At 39.6% G+C, this 21,971-nt stretch overlaps 1 protein-coding gene and 1 pseudogene across 4 annotated transcripts in view; one reads left to right on the plus strand and one right to left on the minus strand.

Moving 5' to 3' along the window:
• Positions 1-21,971, minus strand: part of LOC139445614 (RNA polymerase II-associated protein 3-like) — a 383,319-nt gene that overhangs the window by 33,402 nt on the left and 327,946 nt on the right. The window contains exon 9 of one of the 4 annotated variants that reach the window (XR_011651874.1): positions 12,319-12,465. The exons of the other annotated variants lie outside the window; for them this stretch is intronic. The gene's annotated coding sequence lies outside the window, so the exon portion shown is untranslated. The remainder of the gene's footprint in view (positions 1-12,318; positions 12,466-21,971) is intronic. 4 annotated transcript variants of the gene reach the window in all.
• Positions 13,835-15,004, plus strand: LOC139445284 (uncharacterized; annotated as a pseudogene).

Genomic DNA, 21,971 nt, shown 5'->3' on the forward strand with positions numbered 1-21,971 from the left:
AACTCATCGCCAGCCTCTTCAAGTTTTGTTTCTCATAAGCTATATGCTTTTCGATTTCGGATAGCTTGGCTATATCATTGATAAGTTTTCCCCGCATTGTTCGCATTGCCTTGTCAAGACCTCGTAATTCCCTAATACTAAACTCCGAGGATGGTACCTGTAACGTGGAATTATCGTAATAGGTATCCAAGATTTCTCCGAGTCCGTCCGAGGCCACCTTCGAGGAAGCTTCCAAATCATCTGTGTTACCGAGCTCATCACGCACAGTCCGAAGAACCTTAGTAGTCTTCGCAGAAAGTTTTGAGTAGTTCACAAAACCTAATTGATCACGAACAGTGCTGATACCATGTTTACCGACTATCGTAGACAAGGCTAGGGGCTTACGAGTATGAAAATTCATAAGATCAATATCCGGAGAGCCACGCAGTCGCATTATTCCTTTTCTATCTATCTCAAACTTTGAATAGTCACGAACAATAGGACTATCATCTTTAAAGGTATTGTAATAATCATTAACGGTTGATTGTAAAAGTTCATCGATAAATTTCATGCAACCAAAGCTGGTTTCATCAGTACCCTCTTCGATTGTACTCGGGTTATCAAAATCATCTAGATTAATATCATCCATTTTTATATTAAACATAGGGTACATATTTTCAATATAACAATGTCTTCGCAATACGGCCGCAAGTTAAACTCACAACGTAGACTTCGAGATCCATTAGGGGTCAAAGCAATTTGTCAGTCTGTAACTATAACTAATAACCCGAGTACCATCGATCAGAATCAAAAGCTTCTGGTTCGCTTTCCTAATCTCGGCGCACACGATGTGTTAATTCCGGGAACTGTCCGACTAGGATTTACGATTATTTTGACTTCTACCGACGTTAACAGGGAGCCCGTTCAGAACATAGGTCGTGCTATCGTTAAGAAAATCGCCATTAAAATTAGCGGTAATGAGGTTTTGAGTATCGACGATAGCAATGTATACTATTGTTACATGGATCTTTGGAGAACGGATAAAGAGCAGGAAAACTTACAGTACCAAGGTATTTGTAATCGGAACACATTGCGACTGCGTGTAGATGCTTCTAGTGGTGATAGTACCGTCGTAAAAGATCAGGCCGTAGCCAATGCATTAGGTAACCGATTCTATATTCCCCTAGACTTTGAATTACTAGATTCCCACATGCCCTTTTATCAAGCATCCCTAGGCGATAGGTTAGAATACGAACTCACTTTTAATGACTACAGTAGAGTAATCAAAGTCACTGGGGATGAAACAGCTAGCTATTCCATTGACAATATCTCGCTGGAGTACGATATGATAACAGATCCTGAATTAGCCAGACAAATTTGTAACCAGTATACCGCAAGTTTAGCCATTTTGTACGATCGCGTGCTGCGACATGGAAAGATCACGAGGGACAAAAAAGATCATAAGGAGCAAAAAAGATACGACGTGGAATATCAATCTAAACGTCCCCACTAGATCGTTGAAGGGTATTTTAATGTTGTTCGAGGACCCCTCTGATGCATTTAAAAGAAATACCGAGAAGTTCTACAATACCAAGATTACAAAAGTAGAATTGACTATCGAGGGCCTTCCTAATCAACTAAATAGTCAAGGAATGCTAGCGTATCAACAGTGGGATGAGATTAAAAAACTCCCTTCTATAAAACGAAGCCCAGAAGTTAACGCGGTCGTGAAAGATCTGTCTCTTGGGTGTATATCGATGGGTGAATACCTCACCACGAAGTACGCTCTATGGCTCGACATGCGAACAACGAATGATGACCAACTACACGGCAGTGGGAGGAGAATAGAAAATGCTAGCGAGGGTGTCACTATACAGATAACGAAGCTCCATGAATCGGCTGGTAAATTAAACATATAATTTAAGTGATTATGGATGCGCAACTTAATATACAGAATGGAAGATTCGTGCAAGCAATATATTAATAATCTTTTACCTAAAGAACCGCACTGCGCTATCATCTGCGGGCAAACGGGTTGTGGAAAAACAGCTTTTATTCTAGATATTTTAGAAAGTCATTATCGGGATGTTTTCGCCCATATTATTATTCTGTGCCCAACTATAAGCGGTAATAAAACATACCTATCGAGAGATTTGGTAAAGAATGAAAATGGGGTGTACAGAGCGATCCGGGCGATCGTTTACAAGACTGTTTACGAGTATGTCACGAAAAATACCCTTTTCGTAATAGACGACTGCAGCGCGAGTAAAGAACTCACAAAAAAGAAAGATATGCTTTCATATTTAGCATTCTCCTGTCGGCATACTCAGCATAGCGTTTGGGTACTTACTCAAAAATACAACTCTGTCCTGAAAGATCTCAGAGAGCAGACCAAATGGGTAGCCCTGTTTCATTGCAAAGATCGAGATTCATTCAAGGAATGTTTACGCGAAAATGATGTCATTTATACCAAGCTCGAACGAGATAAAGTCAGAAAAGTGTTAGCGGCAATGAAGCACTGTAAACTCGTATTAAAAACCGATCAACCAGCTGCTTATGCAATTGCTTAGCAAAATGTAGCAAAATGTGGCAAAAATGTAGCAAAAATGTAGCAAAATGTAGCAAAATTGTGGCAAAAATGTGGCAAAATGTAGCAAAAATGTGGCAGAAATATAGCAAAATGTAGCAAAATTATAGCAAAAACACAATCAATTGAACATTAGCGGTTAATATGACATAATGTGGTTTGAAATCCTCATTCTTTCGCAACAGTTCATTATTACGGGTTGTATTGGATATGTCATATTATATTATGTTAGACTTAAATACATTATTACATTATGGAATGCGATGAACTCATCGAACAAATGCTCAAAGAATCTGAAGAACATGTTGATCAACATGTAGATAAATCTTTAGATAAACATAGAGAAAGACTCACCGCTTTGGTAGCCGGTGGAATATTTTGGGGAAAATTATACCATCGAAAAAAAATTGATAACATGACCGATGAAGAGATTAAAAAACTGTACGCGCGTTACGAGTCTAGACTGGGAGCTACCATGACTAAAACGATAGGTTTGGCTATATTACAACTATACACAGTCATAGCTAGTACGTTTCTCCCTATCCCGGCAGAACATCGCATGTATTTATGAGAATCTCTCGAGAAAGACCCATTCATCGAACACGCTATAAGCTCAGTGAGCTGTGAGTTTTATCATAGATACGGAATGTTCTTAGCTCCACTCACCACAGCTTTAATAACGGCTAGGTATTGTCAATTCAAACATAAGTGCCCACTTAATAATAATGGAGACTCAACAAGTGACACAGATTGTGAACGAGGAAATAATAACCCCGACTGCGGAGTGAATGAGTAACCACCACCAGCGATTGTGAATGAGAAAATACTAAAACCCAGAGTTACGAGGAAAAACCCCAAAAAATATCTCTGCAGGCAGGATGGGAGGACTTGCTCGCAAAGCGAAACTAATGAATAATTCAAATATTGATCCGATTAAAACTTGGGCACTAGTAGGAGTTGCTGCTATAGCGGCTGTATGGTTGTTTTATAAGACCGGAGGAGAGAAAACGTCACCCCCGATGTCACAACAAGAAGTTCAATTAGAGGTTAGCCCCCATATAATGCTATAAGAAGCATGACTACTCCAGTTACAGACGGTAAAATGTTGGTAAACGCAACGTATCATTCAGCGGTGGTCACCAGCTTGGCCATTGGCTATGCCCATATGGCTAAAATGATTACTAAAGCCACACCTCCCAAACTAGATTTTAATGGTTATGATATCGGTATGATGATTCTGGATATTGGATTAGCAATGGCAACGAAAGATATGCTCATCAGACAAGGGCTTATCCCGGAAGACATAATGAAGTAATAAAACAATTGAATATTTTATATTATTGAACATGGCAACAATTGCGATGATGGTCGGTGGAGCTATTGTTAATGCTCTAGCTTTTTCAGGGAGTAATTTTTTATTTTCTAGTATGAGGGAATAAAACGCTAAAGAATTTGAAGAGGAGCGTAAAAGACATAACAAAGCTTTGGAACTACTCGAAAAAGCTCAGTCACAATGGGCGCGGCAGAGAATGAAGAGATTAGATTTTATTCATGAAGAACTGCTTAAGGAAGGACATTCATTTCGAACGTTTAAGGATGTCGAATCTGCCATGCACAAATACTTCCTCATTTATGGGAAAAAATTGACCCAATGCCGAGACCAACAATGAGTCAGTTTTATACACCGTCAGAGGCTCAAAAGAACCTCGAGGTCATATTCATCATAATCGGGTTGACTGTTGTGGCTATTTATAGCTACACAATAACTACGCATAAACCATGACCTAGTTAGGGCTGCTAATCAATAAATCACCATGACTGCTAATCTATAAATAGCGTTGACTGCTTATGTTAGGCTAGGCATGAATTTAGACAAATGATACCAGAAGTGTATATTTATCACAATGGCGAGAGGCACATCAACATGTAAATTCATATGCATAGGCCAATCACAATTTTGTGGAAAGCGCTGTATGTCGGATTTTTGTGGAATCCACTCCATTGCAATTAGAAAAGGGCATATTAATTATTTGTGTTCTGTGGGATTGGGGTTAAAGGTAGTTACTGTTTATGTAAGAGTCACAGTGCTGACAAGAAACGGTGTCAAATTATTTATGAGAGGAAAAAGGCTTACCGAAATGAGATAAATAGATTGGGTAGAATTCAAACCAATTAGAGATTAGTTCACATGTATTTATATATCACAATGACTTATGTTGTCAGAGAGCTGAAAGCTTTATCAAAGCAACGTGGTCTACATGGATATTCTTGAATGAGAAAAGCTGAATTGATCGATTTACTTGGTTTGGAATACAACAAACCCTAGAATGTTAGAGAACTCAAAGCTCAAGCAAAAAAACAGTGGGCTGAGAGGTTATTCTCGAATGAGAAGAGCTGAATTCATTGCTTTACTAGATGTTGATAAAAAAATCAGTTGACGATGTTGATAATAAACAACAAGAATTAATATTTGTACCCACATCCGCCGGCGTTGGTTAATATCTAAGAGGTTGGAAGATGGATATTAATTCCAACATGGATGTTAATGATGTTAAGCCCATCATATCGAGTAAAATTAACGAGGAGTTAGATGATTTACATAGTATAAAATACCACCTGACGATTAAAATGTTATTGAGTAAAAGTAGCGCAGATGATAGTACCGAATATACCGAACCATATTTCCGAAGCAATCAAGAAGTTATAACCGAATCCGATACTATAAACGCATCATTAGATACATCAATTCAGAGGATACAGGAAACTTTAGAACGCTAGACTAATAGAGGTTCGGGTTGGGGTGTGGATAAAATCGATAGTTTATATTTAGATATAGCAAATTATATGCCCTTCAAAGGTGGATCTTATATAGATTTACCCCCGTATTATAAAAAGAAAAAAGCCATAATTAATGTAAAAAATAAATCCGATGACTGTTTAAGAATGATGATAAGATCTGCATTGTTCCCTGTAGACAAAAATCCGGATAGACCTTCTAGCTATCCCCAAAACGATGGACTCAACTTCGATGGTATAGACCAATATCACAAATGGATAAGGTGGAAAAGCAAAATAATTTAGCTATAAATGTTTTCGGACATTCTAAAGGAATTGTTGTACACAGGATAAGCTTCGCTCCGGAACATATCCCCAGAATCAATTCATTTCTGATCGAAAAAGATGGTAAATATCATTATACATGGATAAAGAGTTTAAACAGTCTATTATACAATCAAACTAAATATAAGGGAAAGAAATATTTCTGCGAAAGATGCCTACATAGGTACAGCAGACAAGATCTATTAGAAGCGCATAAGAAGACTGTAGAGGTGTTGGGCAGACCGCTATCAGGATCGATATGCCTAAAGAGGGAAAAATATATATTAAAATTTGAACATTATTGTAATCAAATGCCAGTACCATACGTAATTTACGCCGACTTCAAAGCGCTTATCAAACCCATAGAAAATACCAACCATAGCAATAATCAAGATAGTTTTACGTACAAAACTCAAGAACATATTCCTTGTAGGTTTGGATATATAGTTGTAAGGTATGATGGGAAAACAAACACGCCCGTGATTTACCGAGGTCCCAATGCAGCAGGAAAGTTCCTAGAATATCTACAATATGAAGAGAGAATAATCAGGGAAAATTTATCGCGTAAGAAACCCATGTGTATGACGAGGGATGATTGGAGGGCCTATAAGAAGTCAACGAGTTGTCATGTTTGTAATAAACCCCTGAATGGGGATTCCGTAAGAGATCATTGCCACGTCACTGGTAATTATCGGGGGGCCGCGCATAACAAGTGTAACTTGAAACTAAAAATGAATTCTCAAACAATACCCATCCCCGTTGTGTTTCATAATCTTAGGGGATACAATTCACATCTCATCATGCAAGCTATCTCAAAGACCGACGGCAGTTTAACGTGCATTCCTAACAATATGGAAAAATACAAATCGTTCTCATTGACTAAAACTATACATTATAGGGACAAGGATGGGAAAGCCAGAATAAAGCAAAGTAATGGGCTTAGATTCATAGACTCCAAACAGTTTGTGTTATCTTCCCAGGACAATTTAGCTAATGCGAACAATCCCGATGACTTTGCGATAACAAATAAATATACCGATAAGATAACTCGTCATTTGTTGCTGAGAAAAGGTGTATATCCTTATGAATATATGGATGATTGGTCTAGATTCGACTAAATTACCACCCCTTGAATCATTCTATAGTAACTAAACAGAATCTAAAATAACTGATGCCAATTATGAACACGCTCTGACAGTGTGGGATAAATTAGGTGGTAAGAATTTAGGTGATTATCACGATCTGTACTTAAAAACCAATGTACTGTTACTCGCCGATATATTCGAGATATTTAGAAAGACATGTTTAAAACAATACGGTTTCGACCCAGCATGGTACTATTCCAGTCCCGGACTATCGTGGGATGCATTGTTGAAGAAGACCGGCGTAGAACTAAACCTACTCACAGATTACGATATGCACTTGTTTATTGAGAAAGGATTAAGAGCTGGTATATCGATGGCAGCGAAAAAGTATTCTAAGGCTAATAATAAATCTGATCTGATCTGAGTAAACCCGACACACATATATCATATCTCAAAGCTAAAAATTTGTACAGATGGGCTATGAGTCAACCTTTACCCAAGGGTGGTTTTGCGTGTGTCAATGAGAATGATATCCATAATAATGATGCGAATAAAGGGTACATACTAAAAGTTGACTTGGAATATCCAAGTTCGTTACATAAAGATCATAACAGTTATCCGCTAGCTCCCGAAAGATTAATGGTTAATAAAGATTGGATGTCGGAATATCAACACTCCTTGATGGGTCATAGTAGGTTAGCTAACGTAGAAAAACTCGTACCAAATTTGATGGATAAGACAAAATATATAGTTCACTACAGAAATCTCCATTTATAGCTATCGTTAGGTATGAAACTTAAGAAAATACACAGAGTTCTAAAGTTTGATCAAAGTCCTTGGATGGAGCCCTATATAAGGTTGAACACAAATTTAAGAAAGATAGCTACCAGCGATATCGAAAAGAATCTATATAAGCTCATGAATAACTCAGTATTTGGTAAAACTATGGAGAATCTAAGGAAGCGTGTTGATGGTAAATTAGTCAGATCTAATGAGGAAGAAAGACTCAGGAAACTTATAGCCAGTCCGGCTTTTAACAGAAGCAAGATATTTGATAACGACTTAGCCGCGTTGCATATGCAGAAGAGTAATATAAAATTCAACAGACCGGTGTACGTCGGTATGAGTATTCTCGACTTGTCAAAACACTTAATGTATGACTTTTATTACAACGAACTTAAGAAGCAATACGGCGACAGAGGCGAGGTGTTATATACCGACACAGATTCTTTGTTGATGGAAATACAAACCGAGGATGTGTATAAAGATATGGCAGAAAAAATAGATATGTACGACACGAGCGATTACCCAAAAGATAATCCACTGCACAACGTAGTAAATAAAAAGGTGTTAGGTAAGATGAAGGATGAATGTGCTGGGACTCCTATAGCGGAGTATGTCGGATTAAGACCTAAGATGTATTCTATAAAGAAGTCAAAATGGAGAGATAAGAATAGCTAAGGGTGTTAAGAAGTATGTGGTAAAAAAGCATATAAAAAACGAACAGTATAAAGATGCATTATTCAATGGTAGAACGTTCAAACATGAGATGAACTCTTTAAGAAGTTACAATCACAGGATATATGGATTAAGAATGAACAAGACATCATTATCCCCCTTAGATACAAAGAGATGGATTGATAAGGATGGTGTAACTACCTATGCTTATGGTTACTTAGGGTGGTAATACCGTATCGTTGGGAACTATGAGCAACTCTTCATGTACAAATGCCCTGCCCGGTCCATCTTTAAGATAATAAAGAATAGGCTCTCCTTCTTTCATAACCAATCGACAAATGTTATATGTCTTAAGGGACCAAATCGGATCGGTTGCGCGATGTAGGCCTCCTTCGAGTTCACCGGGCTGGTATAAATATCTTACCCTTACTCTATCCGGAAGTTTTTGTTCTTTGCCTCTCCTTGGTGCTGAAGATTCGGAAGTCACGGCTTTCATTTTAATCGCATCGGATGGTTTCTTCCCGATTAATCTCGTTACTTCATTATTCAGCGCTGATACAACGGCTGATAATCGTGTCACCCATTTGGTTGATCTTAATCGTTCCGATTTCATTTCGATCCCATACTGATAGCCAAACAAACGTTACGCTAATGTCCTGTTAAATCTTTTAACGATAGCTTGACTGCGGTGGGGCTCTCTTTCACCACGCCTGATTTCGACATCGTGCTTTGTTAACAGTTTAGTTATTGATCCCATAAACTCATGACCGGGATCTACTTGAAATAGCTTAGGCCATTTTAGTGGTCTGGGTTTATATATTCCGGCTCAGTGCATTAGCTACTTCTGTTGAATCTTTCGAGGTTAATGGCTCAGCCTCTTTGTATCGACTAGCCACATCCACTACGGTTAAAGCGTATTTATACGTTTTGCGTCTTACCTTATCGTGGGGAAGAAAAAAGAGGTCAGCCTGATGAACTTCATTCGTTGTAAAAATATCAAACTTCTTCCTCGGTATATAACGCGGTGCCGGTAAGTATATTTACCACATCGCTTGTTTCTTTAACCAATCCTTGGCCACATCTTTAGATACCTTAGCCGCGGTGGCTAATTTTTTTTATTGCTCCTACACCTTTCCAATATCCTCGTGGGCTATAGTAAGTTTTATTCATTATTAATTAATATTGATATTTCTTTTAATACGACTTATGACTATCGTTGAATCGCATAATCATTTTGGCATAACAAAATGCCACCTGTAGTAGCAGTATAGGTATATAAATCCGGTTCCAGAGGAAGTGAGCCAGAACCCCTATTACCTATACTACTCATCATCATTTTTGCACATAAAATTCCCTCTGTAGTAGCAGTATAGGTATATAAATCTGGCTCCAGTGGAAGTGGTCCAGAACCATCATTACCTATACTATACCCAGACAATCCATTCAACACAAATTGACCCCAGCTTCACTTCCATTACTTTCAAATTTGCATCTACAGAATTCATACCAAACTGTATCCTTGGTGAAACAGGAAAGCATATAAGGTTTGAATTACTGAAATGTGCACTCACCCATAGGTTTCACAAAACCAAATGTTTTGCTATAGACTTCTATCGTAGCGTTTTTAATTCCATGCACTGTTTCGTTGGGTTGTGTTTCTGTCATTATTCCTCCTTCAGAGTTTTTAAGTCCAAGTGTAATTGATAAGCCCCATTCAATATCTAAACCCTTTTCTCCAGCGATTAAAATCAACATCCCATTCGACTCATTTTGTGTGAGACTAGCTCCCAAAGGCTTAAAAATTTCATCTTTGATTGAGCATACGCTGTAATACCCATCAGGTATAATTGTGGGTTTGAATAAATCATCTATTACGAATAACCTATTATTATCTCTCGCAGTATTTATATTGGTCCACTGCGGGTAATACGTTACATCGCAGGTAGCAACTTCAAGTTGACCAGCCGAGTTATCGATAGTATGAAGCAGTTGAATAGACTTACCATTTGTTATTCCTGGGAGTGTAACATACATATTAAATATACAAAGAGAATATGTCATAAGTTAAATATGAAATCAAACATTATCTATAATCTGAAGTGTTAAACTCAAGTATCCTATACGTACAGGTTGATGTTTTAAATCTAATACAGAAATTTTGAGGTCTGAAATAATACCCTGCTTTATTTTTTTATATTGTTATGATAAGAAAGATTCCTTTCTACCGCTATTATATTTTTTCTTCTTTGACTGGAATAGCTGTCTTCAGAGTAGAAGGACTTTCAAGTTGAATAATGTGAATTTAATATTTTTGTTTGTGCAATGATAATACCATCCATGTCATTATATGCAGTTCATCTCGTAGTATCTCAACCCTAACGCCTTAAATTTACCAATCACCACTGGTATATTTAATTGTATCCTTTGCCATGTGTTTACACTACCACTTCCGGTGGTCTCGCTCTCAGTGTATCTCTTAAATTGTTATAATGTTTTTTATCACTCTTGTCAGGCCAATTGACCTTGTTTTAGTATTATTCTCCCATAGCCGTGTTATCGTAAACCAACATCCATGTAGATTAATTTCTTATATACTCCCATGATATCTTTCACTACCGGGCATGTGCAGTGTGAAGGAATCACGTCACATGTGTATTTATGTAAATTCCTTTCAGCCTCCATCTTGCCGTTTAACCATTGTTCTGTCAAGTCTGCAGCAGATCTGCTAGTCTCAACACAAGTACTGGTAGGGTTAACGAGGCGACCCTTGACCCAAACCAAGATGGCGACCACTGCAGCATGCCCAGAACTAGGAATGCTCCTTATCTCACTATAGCTGACCTTCGACTTCGTCTCGCCAGTCAAGGTGTCAGCGTGCCTGCATCGTGGAACAGACGGCTGCTGTTCAAGCTGTATACTGAAAACAACCGAGGGAATTCCATGTCACATCCCATAACAGAGACGACAAACACCATGGCTTCCGTTTCCGAGTGTCAACAAGACTTGCCAAGCAGCAATCACAACACTAACTTGCCGGGTACCATTACCAGTTCATCAGTCTATCCAACAACTCCCCAGCCTGATGTATCTAGCTTGACAGATTCAGTCCCTGTGATCCCCTCGGTGGCAGGATTGCAAAAGGAAATTGCCGAACTTAGACAACTGATCACAACCACAGGGCTCAGCGCGATGCATCTACTAGGCCACTCTACATCAAATACCCGAGTGGTATCGAGACTTCTCTCCTGACACCCGCTAGCAACTCAACAGAGGTTCCATCAGACTCCTTACCTCATATCCACACAGTGTCCCCCACCTTAAAGAAAAAGATCCAGGAAGGTAAATATGTTAATTTGGCTTTGTTGACATTACCTAACCAGGACAGTTTGGATACTAGAGTAACTGAATTCGAGGGGAATGTATACTCGCTCAAAGATGACCCCAGGCCGAATAGGACACTGACACTCGGAGAGTTTATTCAGGCATTCGGTATTTACAAAGACATTTATTGTGAGAACAATGATACCAAAAGGAAACAGCTGGATGGCCACGAGCAGACAGTGATCGAACTTGCTACTCTGTACGGCGGGACATGCTACTACGACTACCACAAACTTTTCGCAGCTCGTGTGGCAGCTTTTGAGGCAAAAGGAGTTGTCATTCGATGGGACATGAGAGACTCAAAACTTTACAGTCTGTGTTCCTCAGGGAGACCTACCAGGACGTGTTCAGTGTGTCAAAGTGTAACCCACGGCACCGATGTCTGCCCAAGTATAGCCACAGCTCGCCGACCAATTGTCAGGCCTCAAGACAGACATGTTCCATATGACCGACGAAACATGGACAGTAATGCCACGTACATAGACTCAAGAGGTAGACCTCGCTTTCGACGTGATGGACAAGAGATCTGTAACAACTTTAATGATAGCGGCTGCAGCCGCCAACAGTGTCCTTTCATACATACCTGCCTCATTTGCTATTCAAGAAAGCACGGCAAGACACAAAGCCACAAAGCGCAGAAGGATTGACTACACTATGCCTTAGACAGAGCAAGTACTAAGACATTGACGTTAACACCTATTAACATTGAGAGATTAAAAGCGGACTTACAATTCCACCCAGACAGGTGTTTCTTCGATTATCTCATTTCTGGCCTGGAGACAGGATTCAATCCAATGTTAGACTCTGTGCCTAAATCGACAGTGGAATGCCGCAACAACCTTGGTGCCAGGAGAAATCCAGTGGATGTGTCCGCAGCTGTCAGGAAAGAATGTGCCAAGCAGTACGTTATCGGGCCTTTCCAGGGGTCTCCCTATGACACATACAGGGTTAGTCCACTTGGACTTGCCGAGGGGAAATATTCTTGGAAGAAACGTTTGATATTGGAGGAGGGGCCCTCATGTGTAAGGCAGATTTATAAAACCTATTCATTGGGATCGCTATTAAGTAAGAGACTTCTTTCTATAGGCATTAAAACCTATTGTGAGGTTTTACTTTCCAGTCGGGTTAAATCTCATAAACAGGGACGTTGTAATGTCCCTGGGATTTTATATAATATCCCAGGGATTTTATATAATGTCCTGGGTATTTTATTAATATAACTTCCGTTCAGATTGTAACATGTAATGAAATGTAAAATCAAATGACAAATGTTTTGTATATATTCACGAGGATCGAACTCGCAACCTTCATATCTGTAGCCCAGTGAGTGTACCACGAGGCTACAGAGGTGTTGATAAGCCTCACTGGTTTTTAGAAGATCCGTACGCCAGCAACAGATATTTTACGCGCGTTTGCTAAGGTTCATGGAAAGTATGTTCGAAACATAAAAATGTTGATAAATGTTGTTTTAAGTTTCTTTTTTCGGTTTATAAGCATGGAAAAACAGTTTCCCTCGGTTTTGGTAGACAGAGCATGCCCGGGGGGTCAGGAAAGACCACGGGGGCTTCGCCCTCTTGGTTTTTCCCTCTCCCCAGGGCATGCTCTGTCTACCAAAACCTTGTGAGCGTGTTTTCTCCAATACATAACTGACGCCTTCAAGCAGATTCCATTAAGCCCCGAATACTGGCCATATTTCGGGTTCAAGTGGGAAAGACTGTACTATTTCTACACCCGGCTAGTCTTCGGTTGCCAATCTAGCCCCAAAATATTTGACACTCTGTCTCAGGCCATTTGCTGGATTTTGAAACACAATCATGACTTCCTTTATGTGCTACACCTGCTGGACGACTTCCTAGTCATTGACCCTCCAGGCCACGACGCAGAATTGACCATTAGCAGTATACTGTCTCTCTTCAAGAGACTCAACATTCCACAAGCTCTCCATAAGACACAGGGACCCCTTACAAAGATCGAGTATTTAGGTATCATTCTTGACTCAAATCATATGACTGCTAGGTTACCTCAAGATAAACTGCAACGCATAGCAGAGCTCCTTGGCAGATACTCCACAAAGAGAAGTTGCACCAAGAGAGAACTTCTCTCCCTGCTCGGACACTTGAACTACGCTTGCAGAGTGATCGTGCCAGGCAGGACGTTTGTCTCCTACTTGATTGAACTTTCCACAACTGTTGATAAGTTGCATCACAATGTTAACTTGTCAGGCAATTGTTGAAAAGATTTAGCTATGTTGAACAAGTTCTTGATAGAATGGAATGGTATTTCCCTCTTCCACGACCTCCACATCCCACCTACTCCAGACATTGAGCTTTTCACTGATGCAGCGGCGGCTACAGTGGGGCACAGTGGCTATTACCAAGGTGCCTGGTTTGCTGTTCATCATCAAGAAGGGTAGATCTAAATGTAAAGGTATCATGTCCCTCATGCGCCGACTCACTTGGACAGCAGCAGTCAACAACTTTGTGGTATTGGCCCGTCACGTACCTGGCTCAGATAATAAAATTGCTTGTTCACTATCTCGTTTGCAGATCACCAAGTTCCAAGCCCTGGCGCCACATGCTCAACCACACCCACTCCAGTGCCCCCCCAGCTTGCAAGTTATGTGGCCCTGAATGTGCATCTCAACAGACTGTGGTCCGCGGTCGTCAGCAAGGGCACTCAGACCGCCTATTCGACTGGTATGACCTGTTATATAAAGTTCTTGCTGACTTTCGGACTGTTTCAAACCATGTTCTATCACAGACTCCCTCCCGTGAACGAGGTATATTTACAGTACTTCATTGCCCATTGTTATGCTGCAGTTGAAACATGTCACTGTTAAGACCTACCTAGCTGGGGTGAGGTTCTTTTACCTGCAACGTGGCATTATCACGATATTCGACCATCGTGGATCCGGGGCGTTGAACAGACTGCAGTCCATCATGAGAGGTTACAAGAAGTTGCAAGCTCCTACTCCAAGAAAAGGACTTCCCATCACCTACACGGTTTGGCGCAAATCTTGTGTACACTGCGTGCAGGAGTACTTGGACTGTTAAATGACCTGGTAATGGAATGCATGTGCTTAACTGCCTTCTTCGGGTTTCTCAGATGTGGAGAAATCATGTGTGCTGCCAGGGTTGATCCCAGGGCTAACATTTGATTGAGTGACATCAAGTTTGACTTAGTTAAGAGAAAGTGCACTATCCTGCTGAAAGCTTCCAAGACGGATCCATTTCGAGTAGGCGTCCCACAAATATTGTTTTCTAATAGTCGCTTGTGCCCGTTCTCAAGTTTGAGGAAGCTCTTCTATACCAGAACTCTTCAGCGATTAAGGAGACTTGTGTCCTCAGGTGATCAAAAATGGAAGCACCTATTTAAATCTACACATCCTTATTTGTGTAAACTTGGTGTATACTAAAGGGCAGGAAAAGTGGGAATTACGATTTGAAAACTTAAATTCGAACAATATTTGTAATAAAATTTTCAGTACAACACAGGATGTCAAACTGCGATGGTTTCAATACAAAATTACCCACAGAATTCTCAACACTAATACTTTTTCTGTATTTACTCAATTATCCTCAGAATGATTTGTGCTCCTTCTGTCACAATGAAAAGGAAACAATTACTCACTTGTTTTGGGAATGTGATGTAATAAAACAATTTTGGGATGAAGTGTCAATGTGGATCGACCAGTGCTTTCATGTTTATGATATGACATTTTGTGCAGAATTGATACTTTTTGGAGTTAAATAGAACATAAAAACAGATAAAGTGTTTGATTTACTTTTACTAATTGCAAAATACTATATTTATAGATGCAAATTCCAAAATACAAAACCTTATTTTCATGTTTATAAAAAGGAAGCTTTCTCACGACACAAAATTGAAAAAGATAATGCTTTCAAGACAGGTAAATCAACAGAAATTCTATGGTGCTTGGATGCTGTATCATCAACTTTTCGAAAATGAGGAGCAGCTTTCAATTTAATTTTAGTTTTGTACTTAAGATTTTAATGTTTGAGACCATGTACTTTCCTAAACTGCAATATGATATATAAACAAGAGTGAATGTGTGAGTGAGAAGTATGTGTTTTTCTGTAAAAAAAACAAAAAAGTAAGATGTACTGATAAGTTGTGCTTTATGTCATGGGCTTTCTGCTACCCTAGGCGAAAGCCCATTTATGTAACATGTGCGTCTTTCTAAAAACAATAAAAGAAAAAAAAGAAAAAAGAACTCTTCAGCGAGCTTCTAGCGAGGATGCACTATTTGTGGATGCTCAACACCAGCCCATCACACGGGCATTGTTTCTGTACTGGCTCAGCAAAGTGCTGACTAGGGCCGGTTTTAACTCAAACGAATATAGTGGGCACTCGTTCCGTATCGGTGCTGCCACCACCGCAGCTAGCTCCGGGTGGAGGACCACCTAATTAAGACTATGGGCCGCTGGAATTCAGACTGTTTCCAGAGATATATTAGAACTTCAGAAGAGACTCTGCTTAACGCACAGTGGTCGTTATGTGGACCCTAATCTACAATACAGATTCCGTGCCATATTCCTATTAGTTCGCAGTTATCAGGTTTCGTGATCATGTATCTTACTCATCTTTGGGGGCACTCGGTCGTACACAACCTCGTTTGGGCATCTCAAGCCATTGCATGCCTCAGGCAGCAGCATTACATGGCTTGGGGCCCCCCAAAATTCCTTACCTACCTGGTCCGGCGCAGCCACCAGTTCACATTCCATACCCGCAGGGTACCCTATCATTCAATCTAATAAATAATAATCTGCTCCTTTTCCTCAACACCTCTCTACCCACAGGGTAGCCCTATCCTAGCAGGCCAGCATGGCCCTAGAACTAACCCCCGTCCGCAGGACATTCCGTGTGCGACCGAGCAGCCCCCTTGTATATAGCATGTATATCCCAATCTGTATTAAATCATATTGTTTCCTTTACCCTTTGTCGTGTTTTCATTGCACAAAATGTGAATTTAATATTTTTGTTTCTGCAATGATAAAATACCATCCATGTCATTATATGCAGTTCATCTCGTAGTATCTCAACCCTAACGCCTTTACTTTACCACTCACCACTGGTATATTTAATTGTATCCTTTGCCATGTGCTCGTACGGCAGTTTGTTTACACTACCACTTCCGGTGGTCTCGCTCTCAGTGTATCTCTTAAATTGTTACAATGTTTTTTATCACTCTTGTCAGGCCAATTGACCTTGTTTTAGTATTATTCTCACATAGCCGTGTTATCGTAAACCAACATCCATGTAGATTAATTTCTTATATACTCCCATGATATCTTTCACTACCGGGCATGTGCAGTGTGAAGGAATCACGTCACATGTGTATTTATGTAAATACCTTTCAGCCTCCATCTTGCCGTTTAACTATCGTTCTGTCAAGTCAATTTGGTACCCTCCATCCACCCCTTCACCACCTTTGGGCTGCTTTGTTTAAACATTATTTCTAGAACTAACCCCCGTCCCCAGGACACTTACCTACCTGGTCCGGCGCAGCCACCAGTTCACATCCATACCCGCAGGGTACCCCTATTGCACTACCCACAGCGTAGCCTTATCTCTCTACCCGCAGGGTACAGTTCGGCGTCTCAAGCCATTGCATGCCTCAGGCAGCAGCATTACATGGCTTGGGGCCCCCGTCCACAGGACATTCTGTGTGCGACCAAGCAGCCCCCTTGAATATAGCATATATATCCCAATGTGTATTAAATTATATTGTTTCCTTTACCCTTTGTCGTGTTTTCATTGCACAAAATGTGAATTTAATATTTTTGTTTGTGCAATGATAATACCATCCATGTCATTATATGCAGTTCATCTCGTAGTATCTCACCCTAAATTATATTGTTTCCTTTACCCTTTGACTTGTTTTCATTGCACAAATTATCCGTACTGATCTGATCAAGATGGATGCACAACTCTTTATAAGGAACTAAATCGGGTAATTTAACTCCATGCACTATATGGTTGGGTGATATTTTTGTTCCGTTCTGCCATCAAATCCAAGTGTTTCTGCTAAGATCTCAACAAGAAGTAAATTCTCTTCTCAAGCGCTTAATTTCGGCGTACGATTCGACTCATTTTGTGTGAGACTAATTCCATTAGGCTTAAAAATTTCATCATTGAGTGAACATACGCTGTAATACCCATTAGGTATAAGAATGCGAGTGTGATCAATACCAAAGTTACCTATTAAAAACCTTTTATAATTTCTTGCAGCATTTATATTGGTCCACCGCGGGTAATACGTTACATCACATAGGGCGACTTCAAGTTGACCATCCGAGTTATCGATAGTATGAAGCAGTTCAATAGACTGACCATTTGTTATTCCTGGGAGTGTGACATACATATTAAATATACAAAGATACTATATCATAAATTAAATATGAAATCAACGTACATTACTAATCAGTCGATTTTATTAAGTGACATTGGTGCTAATTTTGTTGTTGAATTCCCTGATATCTTTGAAAAATACAGGTTCACGGCATCTAGCGATAAAATGGTGCATGATTGGTTTCACAATCCAATGCAATTTTGGCAGAACCAGTTAAACTTTACCATATGGTGTGCCACAACAGCATGTTGTTTATCTCTTTATGCCCCAGGATTTGAACTAAATAAGTCTGTGTTTATCATATGATGGAATGCATCAAATAATCCGTACAATAGGTTCGCGTATGAGCGTATTTGTCAGGAATTTAATATTTCTTCGAGTAAAGATTGGCGTATTAAAGGACTTAATCATGGTCTAGGTGTTCCCTACAGCGGAAAAAGAACTGTTAAAGAACTGTTAAAGAAGAAAGCGATGATTCATCAACCATTCGATCCATTTAAGTTGTTACCGAAAAACAATCTTTTTGTAAGATTACATAATCTTAATCATGGCTGGGAATTTTCAAGTAACGATTGGAGAGGAGATCTTATGAGTTTTAAGGGTGGTTTAGCTTATATACCGCAAACGCTTGGAATGAATTTCTTAATGATAAAACAGAAAATACTTTTACTAACCCAGGAGTTGTAAGAGTTAATGAATCAATAAGAACTTATGTATGGGCAATTCTCTGTGCACAATCGCAAACACGAACGGGAATAATTGGTTCTGGGACGGTGCTCGATGCGCAAAAACAGTTTGTAGCAAACGTGGAGGATGCTATTAATTCACCAGCTGACAAACCATCTTCTATAAAACGTTATCAAGATGTATTACAGTACGCTGAATCGAAAGAAGACTACCTTTTATGCCCCGGGACTATACATGTCTCCTAGTAATATGGAAATGAAGATCGGTCAAGTGATAGGTTATAATAATAAAATTGTTATTGCTACTGATCAACAAAAAACAAGTATAAATTCAGATATTAACATTAACTACCACTAACGCACAACCACAAGTGCCACCGCATATTGCAGCTAAAAATCAACAACATATCAATGAAAAAACAGCGCTAATAGTAGGTGGAGTCGCGGATGGTTTACTCAAGATTTTGTTAAATAGTTCTTAGCGGATACGTACAACAGAACGGCAATTGCTACGATCAATGCCCACAAGTTTTGACTAAGCCAAGTGGTGATTTTAGCTAATAAATTCAAGAGCCAGGAAACAATACTCCCTATTATACGGGGAAGTGCAGACGTGGCTTTCCCAGCGAGCTTTCCCAGTGCTTCTCCTAATGCCTTTAAATGCTTTTTTATCCACTCTTTTACACCAGCCCTATCACTAGACGGTGTGCCACCTGCTGTACCGCCTGTACCACCAGTTAACGGGAGAGTTAAAGTTGATATAATAAATCCCAATGCGGTTAAAATACTGGCAATGGTTATACCCTGTTCTCTGAACAATGTTTTAATTTTATCGGCCAGTGTAGTATCATGGTTGAGGACTTGATCGATAGTTTCTCGAATTCAACTGATTTGTGAATGAAGTGCCTTTCTATTACTCGAAGCAGCTTCGAGGATGGCCGATCTTTCGTCTTCTAAGTTACACAATCTTTCAGCAACGCGGCGTCTACTGAATTCATCACCCGCCTGTTCAAGATTTGTTTTCTCATAAGCTATATGCTTGTCGAGTTCGGATAGCTTGTCAAGATCTCATAATTCTCTAATACTGAACTCCGAGGATGGTACCTGTAACGTGGAATTATCATAGTAGGTATCCAAGATTTCTCTGAGTCCATCCGAGGCCAGTTTCGAGTTTTCTTCCAAATTATCTATGTTACCGAGTTCAGCACGCACAGTCCGAAGAACCTTAGTAGTCTTCGCTGAAAGTTTTTCTTGTGAGTAGTCTACAAAACCTAATTCATCACGAACAGTGTTGATGACATGTTTAATGGCTATCGTAGACAAAGCTAGGGGCTTACGAGTACGAGAATTCATAAGATCAATATCCGGAGAGCCACGCAGTCGCAATATTCCTTTACTATCTATCATAAACTTTGAATAGTCACGACCAATTGGGTTTTCTTTTAAGGCATTGTAATAATCATTTACGGTTGATTGTAAAAGTTAATCGTTAAGATTCAAAAAGCTGGTTTCATCAGTACCCTCTTCGATTGTCCTCGGATTATCAAAGTCATCTAGATTAAAATCATCCATTTTTATATTAAACATAAGGTTACATAATTTCAATATAAGAATGTCTTCGCTATACGGACGCAAGTTAAACCAACAACGTAGACTTCGGGATCCATTAGGGGTAAAAGCAATTCGTCAGTCTGTAACTATAACTAATAACCCAAGTACCATTGATCAGAATCATACACTTCTGGTTCGCTTTCTTAATCTCGGCGCACATGATGTATTAGTTCCGGGAACTGCACGACTATCATTTACTATTAGTTTGAATTCTGCCGACACTAGCAGAGCGCTCGTTCAGAACATAGTTCGTGTGATTGTTAAGAAAATTGCGATTAAAATTAGCGGTAATGAAGTTTTGAGAATTGGCGACAGCGATGTATATTTCTGTTACATGGATCTCTGGAGAACGGCCAAAGGACGGAAAAAATCAGAACACATTGAGACTGCGTGTGGGTGCTGATAGTGGTGATAATACCGTCGTAGGAGATAAGGCTGTTGCTGATGCATTAGGTAACCGATTCTATTTTCCCCTAGACTTTGAATTACTAGATAGTCACATGCCCTTCTATCAAGCATCCCTAGGCTCACAAAACTCACTTTTAATGACTACAGTAGGGTAATCAAAACCGCTGAAGATCCTAGTAGCTATTCAATTAAAAATATCTCACTGGAGTATGATATGATAACAGATCCTGAACTAGCCAGAAAAAATCATAACCAGTATACCGGAAGTTAAGCCATTTTGTACGATCACGTGCTTCGACACCGAAAGATCACCAGGAACAAAAGAAATCTAAATGTCCCAGTCAGATCATTGAAGGGTATTTTAATGTTGTTCGAGGAACCCTCTGAAGCATTTGCAAGAGATACCGAGAAGTTCTACAATCCCAAGATTACAAAAGTAGAATTGACTATCGAGGGCGTGCCTAATCAACTATATAGTCAAGGCATGCGAGCATATCAACAATAGGATGAGATTAAAAAACTCCCTTCTATAAAAACGAAGCCCTGAAGTTAATGCGGTAGCGAAAGATCTGTCTCTCGGGGGTGTATCGATGGCTGAATTCCTTACCACGAAGTATGCACTATGGCTCGACATGCAAACAACGGACGATGACCAACTACACGGCAGTGGGCAGAGAATAGAAAATGCTAGTGAGGGTGTTACTATACAGATAACGAAGCTCCAGGAAAGCACCTGGTAAATTAAACATATATTTGTACGTGATTATGGACACGCAACTTAATATACAGAATGGGCGATTCGTGTAAGCTATCCATTATTAATCTTTTACCTAAAGAACCACATGTGCGGGCAAACGGGTTGTGGAAAAATAGCTTTTATTCTATATATTTTACAAAGTCATTATCGGGATGTTTTCGGCCATATTATTATTCTGTGTCCGACTATAAGCGTTAATAAAACATACCTATCGAGAGATTGGGTAATGAATGACCCCGAAGTACACAGAGTTGATCTGGGCGATCGTTTACAAGACTGTTTACGAGTATGTCACGAAAAAATACAAAGGAGAATCAACCCTTTTCATAATAGACGACTGCAGTGCGAGTAAAGAACTAACCAAAAAGAAAGATATGCTTTCATATTTAGCATTCTCCGGTCGGCATACTCAGCATAGCGTATAGGTACTTACTAAAAAATACAACTCTGTTCTGAAAGATCTCAGAGAGCAGACTAAATGGGTAGCCCTGTTTAATTGCAAAGACCGAGATTCATTTGAGGAATGTCTACGTGAAAATGACGTTAT

Source organism: Haliotis cracherodii, unplaced genomic scaffold, assembly GCF_022045235.1.
Source record: "Haliotis cracherodii isolate W230 unplaced genomic scaffold, xgHalCrac1.p SCAF_6, whole genome shotgun sequence".
NCBI lineage: Eukaryota > Metazoa > Mollusca > Gastropoda > Lepetellida > Haliotidae > Haliotis > Haliotis cracherodii.